The following is a 14,958-nucleotide window of genomic DNA, read 5'->3' on the forward strand; positions in this document are numbered from 1 at the left end:
CCGCCCTGCCCAAGCCGGCGCTGGCCTGGTCCCAAGACAGTAAAGTGGCCGCCTTGTCGCCCTCGGGGCTCGCGGGGGTAGGCGGGGTGCGAATGACTCAGGCCCGGGAGGACTGAAGCTCCAGCAGGCGCGGGGCGTGTCGAGCCCCGCGCACAGGTGTGTGCCGCAGGCCAGGTGGGGCGACCGCACCCGCGCCTGGAGCCAGACGGAGCAGCTCGCGGCACTCCCGGGACGCCAGTTAAAGAGCAGCGGGCGAGGATCAGCGGCCACTGCCTTCTCGGCTCTCCTGGCTCCTGTCCTTCGCGTCCTGGCCCAGGTGCGGAGTTGTCCCGGGTGAGTAGCTAGCTTTTCAGGTCCTAGGCTGGGTGAGGACCTGAAGCGGAGGGGCTCAAGCCACTGAAACCTTCTGGGTTTTGAGAGAACTAGCGACAGGAACTTAACAGTTACAAGGTAACAGTGATAGGAATCTCCACCCCTGGCCTCTCAGGCTTTCTGGTTAAGTGTACTCCTATAGAATGAGGCCTGGCGGTTACATCTGGGGTCCCGAAGCTGGTGTCTCAGCACTGTGGGTTCCGAGCTAAGGTTCTGACATTTGGCAGTGCTGCTTCTGCCTGAGTGAGATCTGCCCGACTCTCCACCACCTCTCGGACCTTAATTTTGGGAAGGTGGGCCAGGGACCATCCTTTTGAGATGAAATGGCTTGAGAGGGGGATAGCCCAGTATCATTTGGGGTTAGAGAAAGGGCTACAGAGCCTGGAATTCTGCTGCTTCAGCCCTTCCTATATCGTTAGCAGAGCTGGGCTCACCAGACACGTAGACAGTGGAATTGGAGAGAGCTTCAGGCACAAGTCCTGCTTCTCCCTGCTAAGAGGTTGGGTGGAGTCAAGTGGCTGTATTTGCTGAAGCCCGACTGGGATACAGACTAAATTCATCAGTGAGACAGACTTCAGGTGAAGATTCTGGTTTTGATTCACCTGGAGAAGGCTCCGTCCCTAGCCTCTGTTGGATTGCAAGGAATAGTTTCCTGAGAAACTTGTTCTGGTGCCTGACCAAGGAGATTGACAGAAGGGAGGTTGTAGCCCCACCCTCGCCTGGAACTGGGCCATCCTGGGCTCCCACTCAACCTCAGCGAGCCGTTCAGGCTCAGTGGTTCCTGGGAACAATAAGCTTTCATAGCAGCCTTTCTGACCGGTAAACCCTTGCCTGCTACCAGGGTGCAAAGGTGCATGCTCTTGGCATGGAGCTGAGCACTGTGACAGGAACATGCAAGGCCAGAGTACCTGCCCTGGTGGGAAGACAAAATGGAGACGGCCTTGTTTTCCAGCTTCTATCTGAGAACTTTGCCCTATGGGGCTGAGGAGCCAGGCAGATGTTTAGATAACAATCAGTTTCCAGTTTTGAAAAACAGCCCATGGGGCTGTGCAGAGCAAGTAGAGAGCACTCCCTCTCAGCTGAGCAAGTCACAGCCGATTGCCAACACGTGTTTACTCGGTGAGTAGCTGAGTGCCAGTCCCTGGGCTGCTCTGGCAGAACACAGCCTGCTGTAGTCAGCTCAAGGCAAAAGGCAAGGGGCTTTGGGACAGCAGGGATAGAGAGGTCAGGTCCAGGGACAAGTCAGCCATTTCTTGGCCCCTGAGACAGAAAGGCGGGCAGGAAAGTTCTTGATGTCACATGCACACAGAAACTGGAGCGACCTCTCCTGACCTTGGCAAGGGGAGGTGGGACAAACATAAGGAATTGGGTACTTGATTGGCTTGTTTTGAGAAATGGCTCAGGGCAGCTAGTTGGGTTTCTTATCCCGGAGAAGAATCTGGTGGCAAAGGAGAGAGGAAGAGTTGGGTGAAGGGGGTAGAAAGGGGTGGAAGATATGGGAGAATACTCAGGCAAGGATGCCAGGACAGCCTCCGAACACTGCCTGAGAAGTGCCACCAACCCACCTCCAAGGCCAGTGATGACAGGCTTAGAGAGGACACTGCCCTGTCTCTGGGTCAGGGGCATGTATCCCGTGGCCCATGTGCAGTGGAACAATATGCAAGCAAGGCCCTGCAGCTACAGACGGGGTTATAGCTGGGCGAAGAGCCTGTACCTGCCTGTCTTCAGGACTCTAACTTGCCACAAGTGCCCTCCTTACCCCCAGAGTGATGCAAGTTGATTGAACATTTGGCTTCTAAGATAACCAGCTGGAGTGGACCCACCTGCTTACATGCCTAAGCCTGGCCACCAGAGGCAGGGCCACAGAAGTAAAGAAGGCTTGGCTATTTCACATGGATGTATGGCAAGCTGCTGCTCTCCTCAGAGCCTCAGTTTCCTTTCCTGTACAATTAAATGAGGGAGCCATCATAGTGAAGAGGTGTCTGGAATCTGACGGAAGCAATCTTCAGAGACTCCACATGCTGCCCGTAGTCATGCATTCTGTCTGCAGGGCTACTAGAGCTACTTGGCACTGGGAACCTTCATGTCCAGGGGTTCAACGGCTGCTCATTAAATCCCAGAACAAATGAATAAATGAGCACGTGCCTTCCCCCAAGGCCATGCCTGAGCCTGTACACCTGGGAAGATTGCTTTGGCTTTCTTCTATCCTGTAGGAGAAGGCTGTAGTGTGGTATGGCCAGAGCCTGGAGGATGACTCTCTCCATCACCCACACTTCCAGCAGGTCTGTGTGGCCACTGCAGCTGAGACTCCAAACCTCCAGGTTTCCTGGCTCTACGACTCACTTGCTATCACTTGGCCATGGCCAAAGCTCTTGGTCTCTTGCCACCTCAGTTTCCCCAAGAAACTGACATTACCTGTCACTCTAGCAGAGCCATCAGGAAACTCAGAAGAAAACAGAGTCAGAGGAAAGCAAGTTGAAAGGTTTAAATTTGCTGCGTAGATTTTGAGCAGGGGCGACAAGACGGTTAAATTTTTTTTTTATTCTAATATCTCCATGTTCTCAAATGGAAAAATTCCCTCAGACCTATACATAAGCTCTGCTGTGTCCGTCCTGGAGAGAACAGGGCCCTGAGGGTTGTTGACATGCCCCGAGGCTAGCTTCCACCCACACAGGTGGAATTTTCCATTTTGTTTTTTTGCAAATATTAATCAAGTCTCTGGGCGGTTAACAGTAGACTCATTGTCTCGTGAGGAGGGAGCTGGTTCTGGCGAATGCCAGCTGCCTGCCAGGGCTCTTGGACTGGCCCTAGCTGGGATAGCAGCCACTGGAGCATTCCTGCCTCTGGTGCTACCTCTGCCCTCTGTTCCACTCCAGCCGCTTGGACTCCGCCATGCCTAATTTAATGCTATATTTGAGCCAGAAACCCTGAGAGTCACCCAGGGCTTGCCAGTCCTTGATCTTGAGCCTGGGCATAGAACTCCATATGTTCTTTGCCCAGTACAAGGGGCATAGGAAAACCCCAGACTCAGCCATGGTTATAGTTCAGTGTTAATGCTACCCCAGCCAATCCAGGAGGTGAAACCACGTGAGGGCATGACCTCTGGCATGTGACCTCTGTCCCACAGACACTTGTGTTGATTTACGGGTTTATATTTTCACATTGGGACTTCAAAAAGTATAGACCACAGGAGAAATGGGGAAGCCATTGTCTACTCTCAGAGCCTCAATATAGACGGGAGTCAGCCCCGTGGGGGTGCAAGGCAACCAGCACTGTGGTGGAAAGAGAAGGCAGGATGATCTGGGGTGTGGTTGCCAATAGTCAGGTTAACCAGTAGTTGATCTTATTATTGGTCGTAGTTGAAAGGTCCCGTTCTGTATGTTGTGGAAGAGAACACAGCCACATGGATGAGGTTAAGTAAGGAGGGGCTCGGGGTTCAGGCCATGACCCGTAAACCGAGGGAAATCTCCTTGGGCTTTGAGCTTTGCATTTTTAAATATTTTAGATTTACTATTTCCCCGCACCCTAAAGTCTCAAAATCATGAATCCCCTGCCTTAGCCTCTCCCTCCTAGGTGGCGGGGCTATAGGAATGTGCCACTATGCTCTGCACAGTTTCCTTTCACCCTCATAAAAACAAGAAACTGTGAAGTAGACAGCTGCTTCCATTTTAAAGACTTACTTATTCTTTGTCTTGTGTGTATGAGATTTTGCCCGCATGTATTTATATGTACTGCATGCATGCCTGGTGCCTATGGAGCACTGGTTCCCCCTGGAACTGGAGCTCCGGGTGGTTGTGAGCCACCATGTGGATGCTGGGACCTGAATCCGGGTCCTCTACAAGAAGAGCAAATGCTCTGAGCCACCGAGCCTTCTCTCCAGCCCCATTCCCAGTTTTATAAGTCAAGAACCTGAGTCCCATAGAAGCCGCCTCCTGAGCGTGGCTGAGCTGTAATCAACTCAAGGATCTTGGCCAGCAGTTTTCACTTGTCTGAAGTATGAGACTTGAACATGGAACCCCAATGTATAAGACACATACAAGTTCATTTATTTTATAAGTTGGTATTTGCGTTTTTATTTTGCACGATATTCCCCTCCTTCAGAACCCGAGGCTGTGGGAGCTAAGTGACGCTAACATGATTTGTTTCTGCAATGAGTTTATTGATAGCAGTTTTCGTTTACTACGGTGAAGTAGTCGGACACCTTTAAGCTGCTCTCCCTTGCTGCCTTGGGGCCGCCTGTGGCTAAAGATTCAGAAGTTTAGAAGGGGGCACAGTGTGTATGTACATTGGGGGCCTGATCACAGCTGTGAAGGGCTGGAGCAGGGGAGGTACTAGGGACCCACATCCCACTCTCATTAGACTTGGAGGTGGCTCGGTGCGCAATGGAAGATAGTATGCAGGTGAACATGGGCTTCAGACTACATAGGCTTTATGGAACATTTGCTCTTAATGTAACCCTTTCTAATGTAATATAATGTAAGCGTTTTAGGGCAAATGTTTGGCTCCAGCCGGCTAGGCTAAGCCACATACACATCCCTGTATGCCAGTTAGAGATGAGGAGAGGTGAAAGCAGAGAGAGGCAGTTGAATCCATGTGGCCATGTTGGGAAGATTGAGCAAAGAGCCCAGTGACTCCCCAACCTGTCAGGATGCATCTATATGGTTATTGAGGACAAGAAGGCTGCAAACAGACAGAAGTCTTGAACGGGCCTGAACCTAGAAAGGAAAGCCGTCTCAGGAGGCAGCGATGATGGAGAAAACAAGTGTTTGTGTTGGATTTGGAAAACCCTGAAGTAAGGTTGCAACAAGAAGCCTGCATTAGAAAAGATTCTGAGACCCACTCTGTGGACCTGCGCTGTGCACAGACATATTCCACCACCCTGTTTCTGCTGTAGAGGAACAAATAAATATTTTTAAAGAAAAAAAAAAAAAACCGAATAGGGCCAGGGCTAGAAGCAAGCGATCCTGACTAAGGTGTAGTCTAGTTTGTTAGTGTCTCTCCTGATTCTGCTGTTGGACTAAAGAAGCCTTTATTGCTTGGGGGGACAACGAAGTGATCCAGATCATGGCCTCACCCAGGGACAATGGCCTCACCCAGGGGTAATTGCCCTCCTCTAGGGTTGTTCTGCCCTGGTTGGTTCTGCTGTTGGTGGCATCTAGGCTAACAAACTTCTCTCTCTGCCTCAGTCTTCAGCGGGGACCAGCTAGGCTAGGTGGGTGGACACACCTCAGTCCTTTACATACCTCTGCCGAGTCAAGCAGGAGCGTGACCTGAGGTAAACATGACACACACAGGAAAGCAGAGAAGCCAGGTTTTCATCCTGCCTTTAACTGTCCTGTGAGCCCAAGGGGGTGTGAATCCTTTGTACTGAGAGTCATTTCCACAGTGCCTGCTGCCTTTCTTAATGAACTAACGGGTTTGGGGAGGCTCCAGCGTGCAGGGTGCAGTTTCTAACGAGCTCGAACTTCCTGTGGTGAATGAGTAGGTCTTCACTTACTTATTTTCAGACTCTTTTCATTTCTCACGGGCCGATCTTAAAACACACTGAAAATCAATCCCAGTAACAAAGGAAGCCACACATAGCCCCGTCCGTTGCAAGACAAGAGGCAAGGTCACTGAACCAGATACCTGGAGAAGTGTCTCAACTCTGCCTTCCCTCTGGACTTCTCTTTCACAGAAAATCAGGATAGTGTGCGGCCGGGCCGTACTGCATCCAGTTACTTGCACTGTGAGGTGAGGGCTGACTGAGAAACTTTTCTGACTTGAAAAGACAGTTGCAGCAAAGTGTCTACAGAAGGCCTCAGGCTCTGGACCGAGTGAGCAGGGTCTGTCCAGTGCCTTCAGCTTGTCCTCTAGCCTGGACCAGGCCTCTGCCTTGGTGCTTTCTGTCCCTCCCTTGTGGGTGATATTTGAGATTCTCAGTCAACTGTGGTTGAAATCCTCCCTGCCATGGAAATTTGAAAGTATATGCAAATTTAGCTAGAGGAACCAAGGTGGGAACTCCTGGTCTGTTCCCTTGTTTGAGTTTCCTGCCCTCCTAGCACCTGTGGGGAACCCTGTCCTTTTTTTCTTTCATTCTAGTCTTTGTATACTCTTTACAAAATTCCTAATCTGCAATGTAAATGTCATGTAAATACAGTATTGAGGAAATAAAGACATGTGAGTAGTTTTTTCTGACAGGTTTTTTTTTTTTTGTTTCTTTTTGTTTTTTGTTTTTTTCTGAAAAAGTGCTCATGAGCATCCCCCAAGACCACTGCACATCACATCTAACAGACAAGGGTTTCTTATCTTCCTCAGAGCTGAATTCTAGTCCCCAGGATCTAGCTAAGAGCCAGATACAAGCATACCTACCTCTTATTTCTCTCACAAACTGCAGATCTGCCCCTACCCTGCCCTCCCACCCCACCCCCCCATGTTTATTTATTTGAGTTTATTTTTAAGAAATGTGTGTGATTTCCCCACATGGATTCTGTGCACAGTGGCCCTTAAATGTCCTCTGTTTTCTTTATTTTCTGTGCTTGACGGGCAATGCACGATGGGCATATCTGAAAACGCGATGTCACCCCAGCTTTGGTGTTAATTAGCATCACGGTATTTTAGGCAGGGTATTTCCCAGGTGGCATTGCAGCCTTCTGTTTAGACTCTATCCCCAGATGAGGAGAGGAGTCCTTGCCTCTCCGTCATCTCCTTTACATGATGTCACCTTGGTGAGATCCAAGCTGACCCTTAACCTGTTTCTTTTCCTACTACTTCTGCTCCCAGGAACCCCTCATTCTTGGGACGCTCCAGCAGCCACTATGGAGAATGTGGTGGGGAGAGCAGTGGCGCGGTGAGGACATTGTTAGGGCAGGGTAGGGAGGCTTCTAGGGAAGGAGCTATGGAGCCTGAGCAGACAGGGTCTGCGGGGTAGGCAGAATGGATGCCCATCACTTAGGAGAAGGCAGTGCTCCTCCGTACCATGGCTTCCACGCCCACCCCTTCCTACTTTTATAGCATGTCTTACTCTCTACCTGCTTCTGACAGCCTTAGGCAACGAGGAATCATTGCTATTGGTAAATTAAACAACCTCCCATCTCCATGCTGGTCCCTGCTGGGTGCAGCTTGATAACTCAAGCCCACCAGGCTGCCAGTCTTTTTGCAGCTCTGATGCCTGTGCTGGGCCCATCACAAGATGCCCCTGAGGAGTTGTTCATTTTCCTCTTGTCTCCCTGTGACTGCACAAGAGCCCAGACACTGAGACCCACGCTTGCTCAGTTGGGGCCACTGTACCAAGTCCCATCTGCTCTGAGGTCCTCCTGGCTGTTCTGTCCACTCACCCATGTACAGTGCAGCAGAGCACAGCCCCTACAGGAACAATATATCCCCTGGTTTACAGTATAATGGCTGCTTTTCTCATGGCTGTGACCAAATTCCCAACAGAAACAACTTTAGAGTGGAGAGGTTTGTTTTGATCTGTAGTCTGTTACAGTGGGAAGGCTGGATGGCCGAGTGGGTCAATTACTGGATACCAGAGCTTGTAGTAATGGTTTTGTGCAAGTTGCCAACAAAAGATGCCATCAGGCACAGTGGGCTGGGCTATAACCTCACGGTCCATACCCAGTAACTTATTGCCCAGTCTCCCTATCCCAAAGGTTTCGCAACCTCCTAAGGCAGCCAGGAACTAAGTGTTGAGTCACATGAGCCCACCGCGGGTAGTTCACATTCACACTGGAAAAGGCAAGAGGGCTTATAGCCCACATTAACTCCCCAGGGCTCCCCACCTTCTGCTTCCATGGAGATCAGCTAGAGAGCAGGGATAGGCACAGAGGGCAGATTCTTGAATACAGAAGCCAGTGTGTCACCTGAACTGGAGCAGGTGCTATGGGAGGGAGATGGGAGATGGGAGATGGTGGCATTCATTCCAAGAAGCGTCAAGGCAGGGAGCATCTATCTGTCTCTGAAATCATCAGCATATAGGTTTCTCTGAAGTTGTCAGCATATAGGTGTCCAGCTGGGAAGCACTGGCTCAGGTCATGCTCCAAGGGCAAGGCCCTGGGACATGTGATATCATCCTTGAAGACCCCCAGCTCTTAAGGGTTTTCTTAGCAGCCTCTGCTCCGTGTACAAAATAAGTGGACGTGGACAATGAAAGAGCAGGCACCGTTCAGAATGGCGAGAACAGACTTTATTGGTGTGAGAGGTTGGTGCCATTTTATGGCCCTCATTTTGGGGTAGGGAATTTCCCTTACCCCATTTTGTCCCATCCAAAGTGTCTTCACCAACAGAACCAGAGAGTATGCTGCCTGTGCCACCAGGGACAAGAGGACACAGCCTTGTTCTGTGTGTCCAGACATCGTCTCTCAGAGGCTGAGTATCTCGCTATTGTGGGAGATGAGACTCTCTGCTGCAGCTGTCTACTACGTGACTGTGGAGAGAAAGAGAAATTTAAGAGAATTATGGTCCTATGTTGATGATATAAGAAAAGGACAGGAAATAGATTTTTGAAGAAAGTGTCTTAAGTTTTATTAACGGTTAATTCTGCTCATTTGCCAAGACATTTATTTACATAGCCTGACCTCAAACTCTCCATGAACCCCACTGGCATTAATTAGGGTGCCCAGGATATTCAGTGAAGAACATGTTATAGTAGCTTTGATCTGAGTACGTCTAGGTAGCCATGAGCAGGTTATGATCTAGAACTTCCTGGGTTCCTACTGCCTGGTACTTCCTGTCTGTCATAGCACAGATGCATAGGCTTGGCCTGATATCTCAGACAGCCAGGGGAAATGGGCTATAGGCCATGTGCAGATCTATCCTTGAGTGAGTGTATCTCTGCAGCCAGTATGACAGAGCACAGCCTCTAAGCTAGGCTCGGCATATGGAAAGTGGGACTCAGCAAAGTCCCTGGTGAACGTGGTCAGTATAGACTAAGGCTTCTCTACAAAGCTGATATTTGAGTGAGGCCAGAGGACAGGGAGGAGTGACCCAGTTGAACAGAAACCGAGACAAGTACCTGGAAGAAAGAGCGATGCATGTCAGGGTCGAGTACGTGAACTTGGAACTAAGGAGCAGCCCAGGGCGGGGTAGGATCAGACAAGCAGAGACCAGCCAGGCAGGCTTAGGAACAACAGGGCCTCTGAGGCCATTAGGAAGCTCTTCCTGGTCTTTTAGGGAGTTGGGTTGCCAGGGATGGAGCTAACAGTGAGATTCCTATTAGAACCACTAGACAGACCACAAGTCTCAGCTCTTAGATTGAGACTCCAAGCTGGGCTGTCCCTGCACTTAACCAGAAACTATCGGTCTGGCGTTGAGGTAGTGGTGCCGTCAGCCAGGATCTGTTGGGCTGTAGGAAAGCAGCCAAACCTTTGCCAACTCTTTGACCTCCTTGGCTCTGGCATGGGTGTTTGGTGCCTCATGCCCAGCCCATGTCCAGATTGTTACCTTTTGGCTGCCTCAGTGCAGCTTAGTTGGTAGGGACTGTGGTGGGGGCGGGTAGTCCTCTGACTTGATGTCTTGGGGCTTGTCCAGAGACCCAGGACCTCTTCAGGTAGTAATTGTGAAGATCCTCACAGATCCCTGTCCCTCTGGGGGACTTAATGGCATACCCCATGCCCAGTGCTCAGCAGAGGCAACTGTGTCTCTGGTCAGTTCGATGCATGGTATGGTGTTCCTGCGTGATGACGTAGAGGCTCTTCTTCTTGGCACAAATCCACTCTCAGTTGGCACCCTCATCTGGGTCCTCTGGAAATGGCTAATCAAAACCTGCACTAGAAGGCCAGGTGACAAAGTTCATTTGATCTACCCCAATCCTTGAGTTCTGAGAATGACTCTGCAGTTTGTCAAGGGTGGCTGTGGCCTCCAGCATGGGCTTAGTTGCTGCCCTGAGGATCTACGTCCTAGGAGCAAGGACAGGTTTGAAGGCCAAATAGCCTTGAACAGTGCTGGGACTCCCTTGGAAGCGACATTTCTGGGCCTTGAAACCCTTGAGTCGCTGAGCTCTGGACTCAAGTCTACCTGAGCCTGTCTAAGGTGCTGGGGCCATGTGGTCACTATTTAAATGGGTCACAGGACCCTTTTGTATAGATGGACACACTTCTTAGTAAGCAGAGGCTTGCTGGTAAGTTTTGAGGTCGTAGTTTCTCTGTGGTGTTAATGACCCAGGACCGACCCCTGGTGCTTTTGGTCTAGCTGTTCCTTTTCAATTCCTGGAAGTGAGGTGCCTGAGACCCAGGACCTCAAGATCCCAGTGTTCCCATTATCTCCTGGAAAGACTTACTGCTCCCCAACTAGGCCCAGTGCAGGCAAATCCAGATTTGTCAAGGAGCCCAAATTCCTCAGGCTGAAACAACCCTATGCTTGGCTAGGTTGTGGGCATGGCTGAGTGCGCCCAGCATTCTTCAAAGCTAGCTCTTTTTTTGGATGACTGCAAACCAGGAGCTCTGGGGTCCATGGGTCTGACATTAGTATAGTATGTACTTGTTATGTACTGGGAGAATATTTGGACGCGTGCGCGCGCACACACACACACATACACACACAAACACACACACACACACACAAAAGGGGGTGCTGTTCAAAAGGTCTTTCAAATGGTTTCCAGAGTTCCAGCTGCACAGCTCCAAAGACAGATTGTATCCGAAGTAAGAGACTCCTGAAATAGTGGGTAAGCACTTTGTTCTGGCTCCTTTATAACTTAACACCACCCCAAAATTGCCAGATGTGTGTGGCTGGTCACTGACTTAAAACCACAAGCAACCCGAATGTTCTCACCACGAAGTTGCACATACTTTCTGATGCCCAATTTCAGTTGCCAGATGTAAAGTCTTAGAGGCCTGTGATAGCAACCGCAACAGCAAAACAGCAGGGGGTGGTGGCCCTGGGTTTGGGATTCTCCATTTAATGTCCTCTCAGGATTTGATTTGTATACCACATGTGGACCAGACCCTAACTCACCTGAGTTGGTGGCAAGGGTGTCATGGTAGAGCAGTTGAGGACTTGTAGGTGGTGGGGGATATGTTTCTGCAATGCCGGGGGCAAAGGAAAGGAAGGGAAACTGAACCCTGAGAGGGAAAAGCTTCTGTCTTCTCATCTCCTCAGCAGGCCACACCTCCTGGTGAAAGGCTCCTAGTGCTGTCCTTTGTCTCAGGCCTTGGAACTGGTTGCCTGGATTAGGAAATAAAGCACAGCAGATGCAGATTGGAAGCTTGGGGTCGCATTTGCTGCCCAGAGAAACCGCTGTTCTCAGTCTCTTGGTTTGACTAGATGGTTTGATTTGGCTGTTTGACGTCTTTATGGCAGTGCTCGGCTGTGTACTCTAAGCCAGCCTGGGGCCGCCAGCCTGGGGCCAGTAAGTTTAGCGGTATCCTGAACTCTTTAGACCTTGCTTATCCAACTACCAGTCACTTTACAGCACCCACCCCCAGGGATTGTGGGGCTCTGCATTTGTTTTATTGGTCTGGTCTGGTTTTTGTTTTTGTTTGTTTGTTTGTTTGGTGAGGGATGGGAGTGGCTTTAATCTAATTCTTAAATTTACTGTGTTACTTTAGCATCACAGGCCATTTCCACAGTTCTTCAGCTAACCAGACAGACGCTTCGCTCCCCTATTAAACAGTTTGTTTTCTCTGCCGACAGACTGACCTATTCTTCGCTATCTGGTTTATTTCACTTATCATAATGGCTTCACGTTTCAGTTACAATTTAGCTTGTTTCACATTCCATTCCTTTCTAAAGATGAATAAGAGTCCATTGTCTTTATGTACCCTGCTTCACTTATCTGTTCATCAGAACATGCAGGTTGGCATCTTCCCACCTGGCTATTGTGATTAGTGCAGCCACAGCCCTGGTGTGGCATTGCCAGGCAGTGCCGGGGGTGGGGGGGGGTCTGCCTTTCATCCCTTCTGGGAATACCTACAGGGTAGGATTACTGGACCATGTAGTAACTCTTAACTTTTTGAAAATCTTCCAGCTTGTACCCCCGGTGGCTAACATTTGACTCTTTTTCAGCAGTGTACAAAGGCTGTCAACTTCTGGACATCCTTGGCAACTCCTGCTATTTCCCATCAGTTTCCATTCCAGGCGTACCGGTGGGTACAGGGTGGTATTTCTTTGTGGCTTTGATTTGGCTTTCTCTAATGACTGGTGGGGGCTTAAGCATCTTTTTGTGCTCCACCACATCTTCTTTAGAAAGCCTGTCTACTGAAGAGCTCTTCTGTCTGTGTCCATTAGGATTTTGCTGGTGTTAAGTTCCAGGATCCATTGTGCATCCTGGATATTAGTACCTGGTCAAACAGGAGGCTGGCAGGTGCTTTCCACTCAGTGGGCTTGTCATTTCGCTTAGATTTTGGTTTTTGAAACAGTGTCTTTCAGTGTAGCCCTGGACCTCTACATAGATCAGGTCGGCCTCACACAGTGACCTGTTTCCACCGTACTCAGCTTGTGGCTTCACTCTTGCTAGTGCCCTTCGATGCGTGAAAGTGTTAACATTTGTGGAACCGAAATTCATCTATATTTTTTCTTTTATTACCTGTAATTTTGGTATGGCATCTGAGACACTATTTCCAAATCTAATGTCATGAGGATTCTCCCCATGTTTTCATCAGAGTTTTTTTTTAATTAATGTGTGTGTATGTGGTATATTCACATGTGCATGGTCATGTGAGTGCACATGTGTATGGCTGTGCATGCATGAGGTCAGAGGTCAATATCAGGTGTCTTCTATACCTCTGCATCTTATTTATTTACATAGGCTACTCCAAACTTTAGAGCTCTGCCTGCCCTCTATGTCCTGAGTGCTAGAATTAAAGGCGTGTGCTACCTCATCAGATTCTAATGTTTGAGCTAGGGTTTCTTATTGAGCATAGAGCCCCTTGTTCAGCTGGGCTGGTTTGCCATCAAGGCCCAGGGACCCTCCTATTTCTGGCTTCCCAGCAGTGAGAGCATATACACGCAGTGCCGTGTGTGTGTGTGTGTGTGTGTGTGTGTGTGTGTGTGTGTGTGTGTGTGAGTTCATAGTCACTGAATAAGAACATCACTCTTCACCTTTTCCCCCTGAAAAAGGTGACCAAGAGCTAGGAAGGAGAGTGGTCAGCAGAGTTCCATAATCCTTTCTCCACGTTCCATAGCTCTGGGTCACAGCCCTGTGTGTAGCCAAGGCCAGTTCTTACATGTGTTCTCCAGACTTGAGTTCAGGCCCTAACGGTTGTGTAGTAAGCACGTTACTTACTTGAGCCATCCCCCCAGCCCCTGCCACATGGCCTTTTACATAGGTTCTGGGGACCCTCAACTCAGAGCCTCAGGCTGGCACAGCAACCACTTTCCTGACTGAACATCTCCCCAGCCTCTTGGGCTGACTTTTGACTGTGGCAAAGCAAAGGTACAAGTTCATGCTGTAGCCTGTGGCTCGCTTCCCAGGTGGCGTTTGCTAAGAAGACCTCTGTTTCCTCTTTGAGCGATTTAGGCTGCGGTTGAAAACCAGTTGGGCCATCTATGCAAGGACTCGTTTCTGCATTATTGCATTAGTTCAAATGTCTTCTGACACCACTGCAGTTTCCGCAACTATGGAGTTGCAGTAATTGTAGAATCCAGAACTGTGAGTCTTCTAGTTTTGTTATTCTTCCTGGGGTTTTGGTTCGGTGTTTTTTGTTATTGTGTTTCTGATGTGTTTCTAAAAAGATAAAGAACTATGAGATGTGTTCTATGAGGGTGAAGTGCAGGGGAAGGGGGTGCCTCAGTGGGTCCATGCCAAGGCATCCCTTCCCCTTGAGGGACCAACCACATGGTGGGATAGTATAGAACAGAGTTTATTCAGAGCATGGGGAGGGGAGCTAAGAGGGTAGTAGAGGCAGAAAAAGGCAGAGAGGGGGAGAGAGTAGAGAAGTAGAGGCTGGCCATGGCCATGAGCTCATGGAGAGAGGGGGAAGGGAATGGGAATGGGGAAGGGGAGAGCGAGAGCAGGAGAGAAGCAAGAGATCAAGAGAGGGAGGAGGGGGCAAGCAGCCCCTTTTATAGTGGGCCAGGCCTATCTGGCTGTTGCCAGGTAATTGTGGGGAGGACCATACCTGGCTATTGCCAGGTGATTGGGGGGTGGAGTCTAGACAGAATGCTAACAGTTTCTGCTTGGAGTCCCTTGAGATCCCATATAATTTCTTAAATGAATCTTCCTTTTTTTCCCTTCGTTATTATTATTTTATTCTTTCATGTATGTACATGTACCACTGTGTTCATGTGAAGGCTAGAGGACAACTTGTGGGAGTCACTTCTCTGTTTTCCACATGTAAATCCTGGGCTCAAACTTGGATTGTTAGGCTTGGTAGCAAGCACCTTTACCTGTAGCCATCTCACTAACCCCCCAAATGAGGTTTTCTACAGAAAAAAGAAATGCCATTGGCATGCGGTAGAAGTTGTGTAGGAACTACCATCTTATCGGTAGTACAGGTATCTTGACAACAGTAATTCTTCCAATCTATGAATGTAGGAATTTTTTTCTATTTTTTATACCATTTTTGGTATTTTTTTAAGCGACATTTTTATAGTTTTCGATAGCCAGTGTGACGATTAATCCTGACAGCCTGACAGGATTCAGAATCTTTCAGAGGCCACGGTTCTGGT

At 49.3% G+C, this 14,958-nt stretch overlaps 1 protein-coding gene and 1 long non-coding RNA gene across 6 annotated transcripts in view; one reads left to right on the forward strand and one right to left on the reverse strand.

Moving 5' to 3' along the window:
* The window catches only part of Chdh (choline dehydrogenase), a 31,568-nt gene continuing 16,610 nt past the window's right edge, over window positions 1-14,958 (forward strand). The window contains exon 1 of one of the 4 annotated variants that reach the window (XR_383160.4): window positions 1-333. The gene's annotated coding sequence lies outside the window, so the exon portion shown is untranslated. Of the gene's footprint in view, window positions 334-12,402; window positions 12,435-13,732; window positions 13,940-14,958 lie in introns of those variants that run through there. The other 3 variants (NM_001136240.1, NM_172264.2, NM_175343.5) reach the window with 3 other exon arrangements.
* On the reverse strand, window positions 8,515-12,230 carry Gm35449. 2 transcript variants are annotated; one of them, XR_003951105.1, is made up of 2 exons: window positions 11,305-12,230; window positions 8,515-8,776 (listed from the first exon to the last, which is right to left on the reverse strand). It is a non-coding gene; the product is annotated as a predicted gene, 35449 (long non-coding RNA). The 2 variants fall into 2 exon arrangements; XR_383322.3 differs by having other exon boundaries at window positions 9,793-11,312.

This window comes from Mus musculus, chromosome 14 (genome assembly GCF_000001635.26).
Source record: "Mus musculus strain C57BL/6J chromosome 14, GRCm38.p6 C57BL/6J".
In the NCBI taxonomy this organism is placed as follows: Eukaryota; Metazoa; Chordata; class Mammalia; order Rodentia; family Muridae; genus Mus; species Mus musculus.